Raw genomic sequence first — 14,131 nt, forward strand, 5'->3', positions numbered from 1 at the left:
CTCCGCCATGCTGCTCTTCCCAGACTTTCCGGGTTTCTTGTGCCCCTTCCCCACCTTGGAAGGTGTCGCAGCTGACTCCACACTCCCACCTGTACCCCTGGGAGCGGCTTTGGTGACTGTTGTCTTCCCCCTCTCCTGCCGGGCACTGGCCAACTTTTGATGCTTGACAGGTGGGGGACTGTCCGTGCTGTGGCTCCTTGCCACGCTGGCTGCCCTGCTGCCAGGTGCACTCCAGAATCCAGTGACTACTGGCACCACTGGTCCTGCTGCTGTTGTGGCTGAGGTGCTAGGTTGGGACCTGGAGAGTCGGGGCCTAGGAGACTGACGGGGTGGGGGAGGTGGAGGGGGTGAGGGAAAGAGGTCAAGGGTGGACAGGAAATGTTTCTTAGGAACACTGGGATGGGTAGCTGGAGGGGGTTTGGGAATGGAGGAAGAGGTTGTGGTTGTAGGAGGTGTCCGTTTGGTGACTTTGGGTGAAGGTGCATGGGCTGGAGGCTGCCGTGAGGTGGATGGCTGTTGGGTGGGAGAGGACACAGGTGATGTATGAATGGTAGTGGGGGTGGTGAGTGCACGTGAGCGGGGTGTGGTGGTGGGTGTGCTGGTGATGGAAGTAGTGGCTGTAGATGTAGTGCATGCAGGTGTGAGTGGAGACGAGACTGGGAAGGAGGAGGGAGACGAGAAGGAGGGGGACACAGTGGAGGCAGTGGATGTTGCTATGTCTGCATGTGTGTGATGCTTGCATGAGTGCCTGTGGGATGTGTGGTGCTTATGTTTGCCTGAGCTTCCTTTGTGTGTTGAGGTGTGTGCATGCTGGTCTGATGGTGTGCTTGGGATAGGCTGAGGTACAGGGGATTGGGTCTGGGTGGAGGAAGTTGGAGGGGGGAGGCTAGAGACAGGGACAATGGCTGCCATCAGTGCTGAGGCCAGAGTCTGTGGCCATCAGTGCTGCCTGACCAGAATGAATGCACTCCAGGAATGCATTGGTTTGTTGCAACTGCCTCTCTACACCCTGGATGGCATTCAAAATGGTAGACTGCCCAACAGTGAGGGACCTGAGGAGGTCAATGGCCTACTCACTGAGGGCAGCAGGGGTGACTAGGGCAGGGGCTGAGGTGCCTGGGGCGAAGGTGATGCCCACACTCCTGGGTGAGCGGGCACAGGGCAAAGGCTGAGGGGGCTGCTGGGAGGGCGGTGCTTGTAGGGGGGTGGCGGCTATACCTGTAGATGCGGGGGCACAGATGTTGCCGCCACCAAAAGGGAGCTCCCATCAGAGGACGAGTCCGTGTCACTGGTGCCAGCTCCTGTCCCCGCCGTGGAGCTCCCCTCGCCCTCCGTCCCACTGGTGAACTCCGAGTCCGTTGTCTCACCCTCCAGGGCCATGTGGGATGCTGCTCCCTCCTGCTCCGGTGCCACTGCTCCTCCGCCTGATGATGCTAATGCACACATGTACAGGGAGACCACAAAAAGGGGGGGGGAGACAGAAGAAAGACATGTTCAGTGCATGCATTACCGCTACCGTTGGGGGACACGACAGACACAGAAGACCCCTGCACTACGCCGCGCACTTGGGGTCCACTATACAATCCCTGGGACATGGCCTACAAGGCTATGGCCGATATCTGCACACATGGATGTCACAGGAGCCTGACTAGGTGTAGTTGGCACTGTACCCAGGTGGGGTGGGGTGCCACAGGGTTTGCCTGAAAAAGGGGACTTAACTAGCACACTCGCCCTGGCCTAGGGAAACACACAGTCCACCTCCCCCACTCAGACACCTCCACTGCGCACTGAATCAGCAGAATGAGTGTGTACTCACCCCCTTGTTGCTGCTGTGATGCCCTCAAGCGCCCATCCAATTCCGGGTACGCCACCGCCAGGATCCTGAACATCAGGGGGGTCATGGTGCGACGGGCACCCCTCCCAGGGTGGGAGGCCATCCCCAGCTAGGCCTCCGCTGTCTTCTTGCTCCAGCAGCGAATGTCCTCCCTTCTCTTACGGCAATGGGTGCTCTGTCTGTGATAGACCCCCAGGGTCCGGACGTCCTTGGCGATGGCACGCCAAATATCCTTCTTCTGGTGGGCACTGACCTACATGAATTGTACATGGGAAAAAGAGAAGTTATTACCAACTGCGCCATCACAGTCACTGGCCCGCATCCCTATCCTTGCCATGTGGCACATGCACTCTCCGTCGTTTCATGCACGCATCATTCTCCCCACCCCTATCTTTCATCCGCACCACTCCACACAGGCATTGCCCATACAGCATGCTCCCAGTGTACTTACCTGTTTGTCTGGAGGACCGTAGAGTAGCGTGTACTGGGGGAGGACGCCATCCACGAGTTTCTCCAACTCCTCCGTGCTGAAGGCAGGGGCCCTTTCTCCAGACGCACGAGCCATTGTCTCTTCCAGACTGAGGTCACAGCAGCACTTGCAGTGTAGGTCCTCTCCTGTCGAAGATCAGGTATCGAGTGATTGATCAGATAGAAAATGGCGGTCACGTCCGCAGCGGTGCGTACCGTCACCACCGGCGTACATCGTCATTGGCTCCTGGGACCCATAGGGTCCAATGTTAACCAATGCAGAATTGCTCAGCGGTCTTCGACCGCCTACCGCAACGGTGTACAACGCCAGCGCAGTTACCTCACATCCCATTGTCCCACTTTACAGGTCAGGCAGCCACCATTTCAGGGGCCCACATGGCTTTATTTTAACTGCGTCACACATACCTAGGCCTTGCCTCAACACTCATACAGGCAAAATTTGGGTTATGAATGGTTTTCTGAGTAAGCTGTGTTTACGTACCTCTGAGTTGGTTGACTCTGTGTTCGCTGTTGTCTTTCATAGGCACCGTCCGCTGCGACATGTGAGGAGATGGCGGCACCCTCTGGTGTACAGACCGCTGGTGGACCTGTCGACAATGGAGGAAAGACATGTGATCATCACCTACAGGCTTGATCGTGCCACAATCCTGGAACTGTGTGCCCAGTTGGAGCCAGACCTGATGTCAGCTATCCGCCATCCCACAGGAATCCTCCCTCAAGTGCAGGTGCTGTCAGTACTCCATTTCCTTGCAAGTGGGTCTTTTCAAACTACAGTGGCCATAGCATCAGGGATGTCTTAGCCTATGTTGTCCAACGTGTTGTCCAGAGTGTTGTCTGCCCTGCTGAAACACATGCAGAGCTACATCGTTTTCCCTCAGGTGGAGGATTTGCCTACAGTGAAAGGTGACCTCTATGCCCTGGGACATATCCCCAACATCATAGGTGCCATTGATGGGACACATGTGGCCTTGTTCCCCCGACGCAGGAGTGAACAGGTGTACAGAAACCGGAAGAGTTATCATTCGATGAATGTGCAGATGGTGTGTTTGGCAGACCAGTACATCTCCCATGTTAATGCCAAATTCCCTGGCTCAGTGCATGACGCTTACATCCTGTGGAATAGCAGCATCCCTTATGTGATGGGGCAACTCCAGAGGCACCGTGTGTGGCTATTAGGTGAGCACCTGGAAGCAAGTCAGTGGGACTAGATGTCTGGGGATATCCCTACAGGTTAGTGTGTGTCTAACAGTTGTCCCTCGCCATTTTCAGGTGACTCTAGTTACCCCAGCCTGTCATGGCTACTGACCCCAGTGAGGAATTCCAGGACAAGGGCAGAGGAACGCTACAATGAGGCCCATGGGCAAACTAGGAGGATTATAGAGCGGACCTTCGGCCTCCTGAAGGCCAGGTTCAGGTGCCTCCATATGACAGGTAGATCCCTATTCTACTCACCAAAGAAGGTGTGCCAGATCATCGTGGCCTGCTGTATGCTTCACAACTTAGCTTTGCGACAACAGGTGCCTTTTCTGAAGGAGGATGGTCCAGATGGAGGTGTTGTGGCAGCTGTGGAGCCTGTGGACATTGAAGACGAGGAAGCAGAAGAAGAGGACATCGACAACAGGAACTCTGTGATCCTGCAATACTTCCAGTGAGACACAGGTAAGAAGACAAACCTGCCTACTACATGTACTTTAACACTACTACCTCTCACCTGTTTGTCCTTTTCACCCAGTGTATGGTCACTGAGTTGTCACTTTCCCTTACGATTTCACAGATGTGGGTCCCACTGTGTGACATCTGCTTTGTTTCCTCATGGACTAGAGCTGTGTGACATAGGTATGTTGACATTACAATTGAAAGAGCATTTTGTCACTGTAATTGCTAATACACTATTTCAAAATCACAGACAGACTGCAGATTGTTTTGTGCTTAAAGGGTGTTTATTTAAGTGCTCATATTGGAGGGTGCTGTAAAATGGTGAGGGGTGATGGTAGAGGAATGTCCATGGCAGAGTCCAGTCTATTAGTGTCACAGGTGCATTGCCCAAAGGGGGCATAGGAAGTGGAGCTGGAGCAGTTTGAGGATGGACAGGGTGACAAGGTGGGACAAAAGGATGACATTTCTTGGTGGGGGTCTTGGCATCGTTCTCTGTCTTTGTCCTGGATCTCAGGGACCATTTGCGGGGTGGTTCTCCATCTGCAGGGGGTGGGGTGCTGGTGTGGTGGTCCTGTGGCGGTGCCTCCTGTCCACTAGCGCCGGGGGAGGTGGTGGGCAGTTCATCGTCCAGGCTAGTGTCAGGTGCCCCTTGTTGTGCCACAGTGTTCCTCCGGGTGTTGAGGATTTCCTTCAGCACCCCTACAATGGTGCCCAGGGTGGAATTGATGGATCTGAGTTCCTCTCGGAAGCCCAAATACTGTTCCTCCTGCAGCTGCTAGGTCTCCTGAAACTTGGCCAGTACCGTTGCCATCGTCTTCTGGGAATGATGGTATGCTCCCATGATGTTGGAGAGGGCCTCGTGGAGAGTGGGTTCTCTGGGCCTGTCCTCCCCCTATTGCACAGCAGCCCTCCCAGTTCCCCTGTTTCCCTGGGCCTCTGTCCCCTGAACGGTGTGCCCACTGCCACTGCCCCCAGGTCCCTGTTGTTGTTGGGGTGGTGGGTTAGCCTGGGTTCTCTGTAGTGGTGGACACACTGCTGCTTGACGTGTCCTGGGGACAGAGGTATGGGCCCACTGGGTGAGTGCTGTGCTGGTGTTTCCAGAGGGGGGAAGCTCTGTGGTGGCCTGTGACTGAGTCAGGGGAACCGACTGTCCCGAGGTCTCAGATGGGCCAGGCTGGTCGTCTAGATCCAGCTGGACAGAGCTGCTGTCATCACAGTGGGCCTCTTCTGTTGGTGGTGTGGACATGTGTGGACCCTCCTGTGTGGTGACGTTGGGTAGGGGTCCTGCAGGGGTGTAAAAGCATGATCATTGCATATGGGTGTACCATAGTGTGCAATGGGTGGGTGACCGTGTACCCCAGTGCTTGCATTCCTGTGTGGGACCTTGTGTGATGATGGTTTAGGGGGTGTATGGGTATGTGCCGTGGCCATGCATTGGTGATGGGTGTCCATGCTTTGTTGTTGCATGCAGGGCTTGGTGTTGGGATGTGTGGTTTGTGATATTGGGACATTTGTTAGGAGTAGGAGTGATGGGGGTGAGGGTGGGGGTATGTGATGGCATGCAGATAAGGTGGGGGATATAGTAGTTAAGGTTTGACTGACCAAAGTCCATTCCTCCAGCTACTCCTTCGATGCCCTCAGGATGCAGAATCGCCAAGACTTGCTCCTCCCATGTTGTTAGTTGTGGGGGAGGAGGTGGGGGTCCGCTGCCAGTCCTCTGAACCGCAAGGTGGTGTCTGGAGACCACAGAACGCACCTTCTCCCGTAGGACGTTCCACATCTTCCTGATGTCATCCCTATTTCTTGGGTGCTGTCCCACTGCGTTGACCCTGTCCACTATTCTGCACCATAGCTCCATCTTCCTAGCTATGGAGGTGTGCTGCACCTGTGATCCGAATAGCTGTGGCTCTACCCGGATGATTTCCTCCACCATGACCCTGAGCTCCTCCTCAGAGAACCTGGGGTGTCTTTGCCTATGCCATGGGGTGGTGTGGGTGATGTGTGGAGTGGTGTGTGTTGTGATATGTGGGGTGATATTTAGTGGTGTGTTGTGTGGGGTGCGTGGATGTTATGTGGGTGATGATGTTGTGTGCCTGTGGATGCTTGGATGTAGATTGTAGTGTCTCTCTCTGGCCTTCTGTCGCAATTGTGGTCGTAGGGGTTTGTGGGTGATGTGGGTGTGTGTTTTATATTGTATTGGGTGTGTGGGAGTGGTGTGTGTACGTGTATCAGGTGTGTGTATTTGGAATTGTCCAATGTGGTAGTGTTTTGTAAGAGTGTGTGTATTTTGAGCGCAACAGTGTGTACCGCCAATGGAATACTGCAGTTGAAAGACCGCCACGTGGGTTCGTGGGTCGTGATAGTGTGGGCATATTTCTGTTGGCGTGCCGGTGGAGGTTTTGTTTTCGCCAGTTTATCACTGACCTTTGGTGTGGCGGACTTGTGTGGGTGTCTCAATTTTGGCGGATTACAAGCTGTGGGTCATAATGGCCGTGGCGGAATTCCGCGGCCGTGGCGGTGTGTTGGCGGTCTTCTGCACGGCGGTAAGCGGCTTTTACCGCCAATGTTGTAATGAGGGCCAACGTCTCTAATCTACAGTAAGTAAAGCCTTGAACCTAATGTCGATAAATGTACCCCGTCACTATGAAAGAACTCAACAGTCTCATACAGCAAATCCGAAAGGGCTATACAACCAATACTCATGTCCCTGCAGAACAGCCTCATCTCACTATTCAGCTGTCTATGAGCTCTATCTATGGCCACCGGTTTAAAAGCACCCCTCCAAACCCTCCTAGGCACGAACTTGGTCCAAACTGAAAACCCATTGACCCTTAATCTCTATCAAGTGTCTCTCTTCATAACTTTCGCCAATGCCAAATCTTTTTCCTGCACCAAATTGTTTTCACCTAAGTGAATAATCAATATATGTGGGCAGCAGGATCCCCTGTTTAATTTATTCAAACACAATTCCCTCCATTTCATGTCCCCTTTACCATGCCACAAAACAGCACCAGATGCTTGATTTAACCCCAAGTTAGCTACTTTAGACATCCTGGCTTCCTTGGCTGCCTGTCTGATGAATGGGTGTCCCACCATCTATAATTAAGTTTTGCAGATAAAGGGCCCGGCACTGAACCTGCAAAAGAAAAAGTTGTTAGCGCCATGGAGTGGCTTAGAACTCTGACCCCTCCCCCACTTGTCTGCCACACATATCTCTGAAAACACTCCGAAGACCACCTTCCCAGCTGTTTGATACCCTCCTGGGACCACCCTCTTTGCCCTGCCTCCATTGCCACCCAAACTCTAAACAAGTGAGTTCCAAAATCTTTTCCTGAAGTCCCCAGTCATGTCAAAGACATCCTTAGTATCTGTAACAACTGACAGCCAGTGACCACTTTGCCATTCGTATGCAGAAAAACAAGACCTGTCCTTGTTAATGCCAGCCCTTTAAGTCATAATCCCCACTGTAGGGGGGCAAACCGCCTTCTTTCCCTGTGCCGGTAGCAACACATGGGTTCCTCACACCCTCTGATCTGTCTTGGAACAAACCAGAAAGAAAGACACTCCTTACGACTGCAAGGAAACATCCCCCCCATGACAAACCTTTGCCCTGCCTCGTCTCCAATAGTTCCGATACCCTGAATGCCCAAAAAAACATCCACACCATGAATGCAGCAAACAAAATTGTTTCCTGGAAGGAATGACAAATATCTGGTAATGTTGCCAGCACTCTCCTTAATAACCCAAGAGTCAAAGGCTTCCTTGATATGTTTATACGTCCCTCTTCCCTTGCCCAGCCTTCTAATATGCATGACCCCAACTCCCCTGCTGATGGTGCTTAACCCCTTAAGAGTTTGACCATGAAAGCTTCGCCCGCTAACTTACCTGATATTGTCACAAGCCCTTATCAATAAGGCTCAAAATAAAATGCACTACATCTTCAACCCTGTCCCATCCTGAAGTTCTTTTGCTGGCCCCTTCCCCAATGAATTCCATCAAGGCCTCCTCATTAGCTCTCCTTGTTGACACCGCCAAAGACCTTACCACCAGCTGCAGCATCCTTTCTTTCCTACAGTCCAAAACTGTAGTGGCATGCAAGACCGTTGCCCTTCAGCCTCCATGGCAAGCCCATGGAACCTCTCCCACTGTGAACGAGACAAAGCATCCTTAAGGTCATTGTCAACACCGGGAACATGTTTTGGCTTTGAACAGCATGTCATACTGCACACATGCTAGCACAAACACTCGCATTAATGTAAGCACCTGGGGTCCCTTACCGACTGCCTATTGATAACCTGCACCACCACCAAATTATCCACATGGAGCAAGACCCTCTTGTGTTGCAATAAATTACTCCACAGGTAAACCACCACCACTAGGGGAAAAAGGTCCCAAAATGCAATGCTCCTCCCTTTCGCCCTGTGGGCCATTCCTCTACACACCATTTCCTTTGCCAGTAAATTCCAAAAACAACTCCCCCTGACGTGTCTGAAAAAATGTGTGCCCCCCCACTCTGTATCCAATGGGGTACAGATAGGGATGCCATTAAAAAGATTCCAAAAACATGCACCACATATGCAAATCCTCCTTCACACCTGCTGATAGCCTTATATGTGATGAGGCAATGACCGGCCTGACAGTGCCAAACCCAAATGCCTAAAAAACGTTCGTCTGACCCTTACCACCCTAGGAGCAAAATTCAGATGGCCTAAAAGGACTTGTACCTCTCTGTGACCTTTTGTTTTGCCAGCATTGTGCCCAACAACAATTGCATTGCCACTTTCTTTTGAATTGGCAAGCAGGCCTCCATTTTTCTTGAGTCAAGCTCAATCCCCAAAAATGAAATGGAAGTACTAGGACCCACCGTCTTTTCCGGAGATAAAGGCACCCCCACATCCTCCGCGAGCTCCTGAAAACTTACCAGCAATTTCTAGGAGTCAGCGGAACCTGAAGGAGTGACAAAAAAAGAAGCTATCCAAATAATGCTTCACCTGTTCTTGACCCATACAATATGAGAAAAGCCATTCCAAACATGAGCTGAAGCACTCAAATAGTGTGCATGATATGGCACAACACATAGGTAAAGCTTTATCAACATACCAATGTCCTTCAAATTGAATGGCAAAAGCTGAAAATCATCTGGGTGAGCCAGAACCTGACTTGATGTCACACTTCAACATGAGGGCACCTTGGCCAGAGTGCTCTACTTATGCCATGGACACATCAACCGAAGGGTACAACACTAAGGAGACTTCCACCAGAATGTAGTTATTTAAAGACCTCCCCTTCATGCCATGATGTGTTGTATCAACCTGTATTGTCCCTGTTCCTTCTTCGGGACCACCTCCGTGGGTGATATAATCAAATTCTACATCCGCCAATCCTGAAATGGTCCTGCCTTCAGAGACTTCCTTAGCAAGTTTTTCCCTAACCACTTGTAGATGTGTTTTTGTAGATTTTCAGATTCTCAGCCCAGCGCCATTCACCTGGCCCCTCGTAACCTAGTTTGAAACCTAGTGTGAAACCAACAGTCAGCCATACAGCATCACTTTGTTTTGGATATAGCCGCAGCACATACAGTAGTCTGTCAACTTTAACCAGCGTATGAGCCCCTTCCCCCGGCCCTTTGGCCTCCTCTACCCCCTATAATTTGTCTGCATTCTGTGCTACCACCCTTGTGTAACTGCTTGCTGTTGTCCCCCGCCATTGTTCTGTCCTGGTTGCTCCCCTTGCAATCCCTCCTGGTTACTCTAGCAGTGTACCAAAGAGTGTCGAACTCCACACTTTAAGCACTCATGTCTAAACTTACAGTACTCCCTTGTGCAGAGTCCCTTGTTAAAATCCCAGCAGGCTCCCAGCAGCTCCCAGGACTCTGCCTTGATTTTTTGTTGAGGACCCCACCCCTACGGGCTGGGACATGCCTGAAAGGGCCAGTACACAACTGGAAGGCCACTGGCTGAAAAGACCGTCTTGCCAAACTTTGTTGGGCTCATAGTTTGTTGCCATTGATCAGTGTCTATTTCCTCCCATTTTGCCTCCGATTGCTTTGCATGCCCTAAACTCCTTATTATGCTGTGCCCAAGCGTTACCTCCAAAGGAGAGCTGAGCTTTCCTTATTACATCTATATATTAAAGTAATGCCACATTCCGCTTCGGGTAATTTTCACAATATATGCTTGCATAAATAAGGAAGGTAGATGTCCAGTTCTCAATAGTCACTGGCACCCATGGGCGTTTAGCCAGTTCGTACTCCTTTTCGTTCGACCCTTCTTTCGCCCTTAGTTCCCTGTGCAACAATCTTAGGATCTCTACATACTCACCTTTCCAATATATTTCTTTTGTGGTGAGCATCAAGTGAGATCTCAAGGGCTTAGTGACCCCCATATGTGCAAGCTTCTTTATCTTTAGCTCCTTACTTTCTTTACCGTCAGCCTCCCTAACTTTGTATGTATGTATGTATGCCGTGATTTATAGAGCGCATTCCTACTCAGAAGAGCATCGAAGCGCTAGGAGAAGAGAACGTGAGAAGAAAAAAACACAGTAAAAGGGCACTACCCAGAAAAAAGAAACAAGAAAAGGGTTATAAAACACACAATAAAAAGAGAGATAAAAAAAGAAAAGAACTGAAACACAGGTCATGAAACACCAAGATGAAATTTTAATGAGGAAAAAACCAAGTTTTTACCAGTTTCCTAAATTTCATATAACAGGGTTCTTGCCTGATGTTCAAAGGGAGCAAATTCCACCTTCTGGCAGCAGCCACAGTACAAGCTTTATCTCCCCATTTAGCTTTATAGGTTCGAGGGACCTGTATCCAATAAGCTTGGGAAGACCTCAGATTTCTCTTGGTACATACCAGTGAAGTCTAGAAGTCAAGTACTGTGGTCCTATTCCATGAGCTGCCTTAAATGTTAGACAGAGCGATTTGAACTGTATACGCTGCGCCACCGGCAACCAATGTAATTGCTTAAGGCTCGCTCTAACTGATATCCACCGCGGGAGATTGAGGACCGCTCTGACAGCGGAATTCTGAACTAATTGAAGCCTGTTAATCAGCCCCTTGTCCAAATTAAGAAATAAGTCATTGCAGTAGTCTATCTTGGACATCACTAGTGCCAAAATAGCAGATACTCTCCATTTATATGACAAATAAGGAAAAACAATTCTGAGCATTTTAATGGACCATAGACTGATGTTTACCGTATGATTATCCTGCTTTTTAAAGGATAAATGTTCATCAAACAAAATGCCCAAATTCCTACTAACAGTAGAGGGCACAGGACAACTGCCACATTCAGAGGGCCACCACAGTGAGTTCCATTGCTCCAAAACATAAAATTTCAGTTTTAGTGGCATTCATTTTAAGCCAATTGGTATTCATCCATTCACTCACTGGCAGCATACAATTACTAAACCGATCTGCCGCCTCCTCCCATGGCTGATTAATAGGAATAATAAGATGGGAGTCATCTGCGTAAGAAGATGGAATAAAACCAAAAGTGCAGATTAAACTAGCCAATGGCATTACATACACATTAAACAATGTGGGGCTGAGGGAAGATCCCTGAGGGATCCAGCAAGGCAAACAATAAGGTGTAGATTTAAAATCACCATAGCTAACTGTGGTCCATCTATTCGTAAGAAAGGACTCCAAAAGCTTAAGTGCCTGATCCCTTATCCCCACTTGATGAAGACGAGACATCAACAAAATAGGAGAGATAGTGTCGAAGGCTGCAGATAAATCTAGAAGAACCAGAACGTCCCCTGGTCTTCATCAACTATCCTCTGAATCGCATCGGAGGAAGAGATCAAGGCTGTTTCAGTACTGTGCACTTTCCTTAAACCATGTTGGGAAACAACGAGGACTTCCGCTTCAGTTAAAAACTCAGCCAGTTCCAAATTCAGAATTTTTTCTAAAATCTTTGCCAAATATGGAAGACGTGCTATTGGCCACAGATCACTCAGATCCTGGCTGTCACCGTCTGTTTTTTTCTTAAGGGGGTACCACTATTGTTTCTTTCCAAGTAGAAGGGTACACCCCGGTCATTACCACCTCTTGATAGATGGGAACTAACATCCGAGCCATCAAGTCAGGAACCAAATGAAAGATAGAAGGAGGACACGGATCAAGAGGGGAACCAGACTTGATTTCAACAATCCTCTTTTTAATATTATTCAAAGTAGGAAGTTGTAATTCTGACAACAATGATTGGCCACTTACAATAGAACTCGCAGGTATCACGGAAGGTAATACTTCAGAGATGTCCTGGGGATCAAAGTTGCCATGTATTTGTAAAATCTTCTTCTCAAAATGCATAGCAACCTTATCACAAAATTCCTGAGAATGTTCTAAACCAGCAGGCTTAAGGGGCACAGATTAAGCCTTAATCGTCTTGAAAAGCTCCCTAGGGGCATTTATTGCCTCCTTTACTTTAGTAGTGTAAACATTAGATTTAGCCATGAATTGTGCTGCTTTGTAAACCTTTAGAGTGAACTTAAGGGCCGCCCTTTCCCGAAGTACTGGATTAAGTTTCCACCGACGTTCCTGCTGTCGGTACTTTCTTTGAAGGAGTTTGAGCTCCTTTGTAAACCAGGGGTGGCCTGGTTACTTCCAACTGTTGGGTCTCCTGAATGTAGGGGGTACCAGTAGTTCCATAGTCATTTCCACTCCTTTCTGAAAGCTATCACGCAGGGGCAAGGCTAAGTTCTTCGCCTTATTCCAGCCAACTTCTAAGGCTGGGCCTAATTCCTCTGCTTTAACCTGTTTCCATAGCCTAACCACTCTACCCATCTCCCAATCAAAATCACAGAGATTCTTAGAGGCAAGTTTAAAATTCAACAGGTAATGATCCGTCCAGCTCAGCTGCACAATGGTTACAGCCACCTGTTGAGAGGCTCGTGCAAAAACCCCATCCAAAATATGCCCTGCAATATGGGTTGCCGACGAGACTCTGGAGGTCCAATCCAGGGCCTCCATAAAGTCTATAAATTTACGGATCCTGGGAGTAGATGTCTCATCAAAAGTGGATGTTAAAGTCGCCCAATATAACAGCTTTCGGAGACAGGACCAGAGGTTCTATCAACTTGGCCCAGGACTGTAAGAAATTTGTGGGCGGTCCTGGCGGGCGTTATATCAACAGGCCCTCCAATAATACCCCACTATTTTGGGAAATCTTAAAGGCCATTGCCTCACATGTTTCAGTGGAAGAACTCTTCATCCATCCCTGTATCACCTGCAACTTGCGCCTGCCTCTTGGAAGATTTCCGTTTTTGTCTTCCTTGCTCTCCTGTCCCTCAGTGTTCTTTAACTGTTGACTATCTCCAAACTTTCCTCCGTGTTCTGGTCCCACTCCCGCATCTTTAACATATCTACTTTTCATAATGTGCACCTCATCCATGCTTACACCGCATCTGACCTCAACCCCTTGCGACACCACCTTGTACCCCCCCGTTCCCTCCATATTTCTGCTTACCTGGCATTAAGGTCGGCACCCGCACCAAAGCCCGCCGCTTTGCCAGTGTCCGCGATGCCGTCCGTTCTTTGTGCCTTTGGCGGTACACCAACTCTTCCTGCAAAACATTATTGCGAGAACCATTAGACAGCCCCCCTCCCACTCCACCCTGGGATTGACTGTCAATGGAGCTTGAGTGGCCGTACCATACCTGCTCGAGCTGCCATGTACTATCCTTGACGTGTGACTGACACCTCCTGAACAATGTGCTCTTTCGTGACCGTTTACCCCCCTTGCGAGGCTTTTACCAACCTACACAGGGTGCTCATCGCTGGATCCCACAATGACGCCCAACTGACCACCGCACTCCATGCAGACTCTTCCCCTTGAGGTTGATGAGCTGCCCAAAGCTCTCCCAACTCAGTAGCTCCCTCATCACAATCAATCTGTAAAAAAGCTGGTGAGACCGGTGTGCAGCCCCGCCCGCCCCTATACTGACAACCCTCCTCAGTCCCCATCATCAGACTGCTACATAGCCACATCTAACCATGGAACATCAGTCCCAAAAAATCTCTTCCATGTGTTTTGGGCTCTTAAGATTTCGTAGGAAGATTTTTTATATGAACCTCTTCCTCATCATCGCTACATGTAACGTTATTTTAACACACTAGGCCGCTGTGCACTTTAACCAGGATATACT

At 49.7% G+C, this 14,131-nt stretch overlaps 1 long non-coding RNA gene across 1 annotated transcript in view; it reads right to left on the reverse strand.

Moving 5' to 3' along the window:
- LOC138297443 (uncharacterized) overlaps nt 1–13,544 on the reverse strand; it is a 38,569-nt gene extending 25,025 nt beyond the window's left edge. Inside the window, exon 1 of the long non-coding RNA XR_011204107.1 lies at nt 13,453–13,544. This is a non-coding gene — a long non-coding RNA (uncharacterized lncRNA). The remainder of the gene's footprint in view (nt 1–13,452) is intronic.
- Nucleotides 13,545–14,131: the final 587 nt, after the last annotated feature.

Source organism: Pleurodeles waltl, chromosome 5 (genome assembly GCF_031143425.1).
Source record: "Pleurodeles waltl isolate 20211129_DDA chromosome 5, aPleWal1.hap1.20221129, whole genome shotgun sequence".
Lineage (NCBI taxonomy): Eukaryota > Metazoa > Chordata > Amphibia > Caudata > Salamandridae > Pleurodeles > Pleurodeles waltl.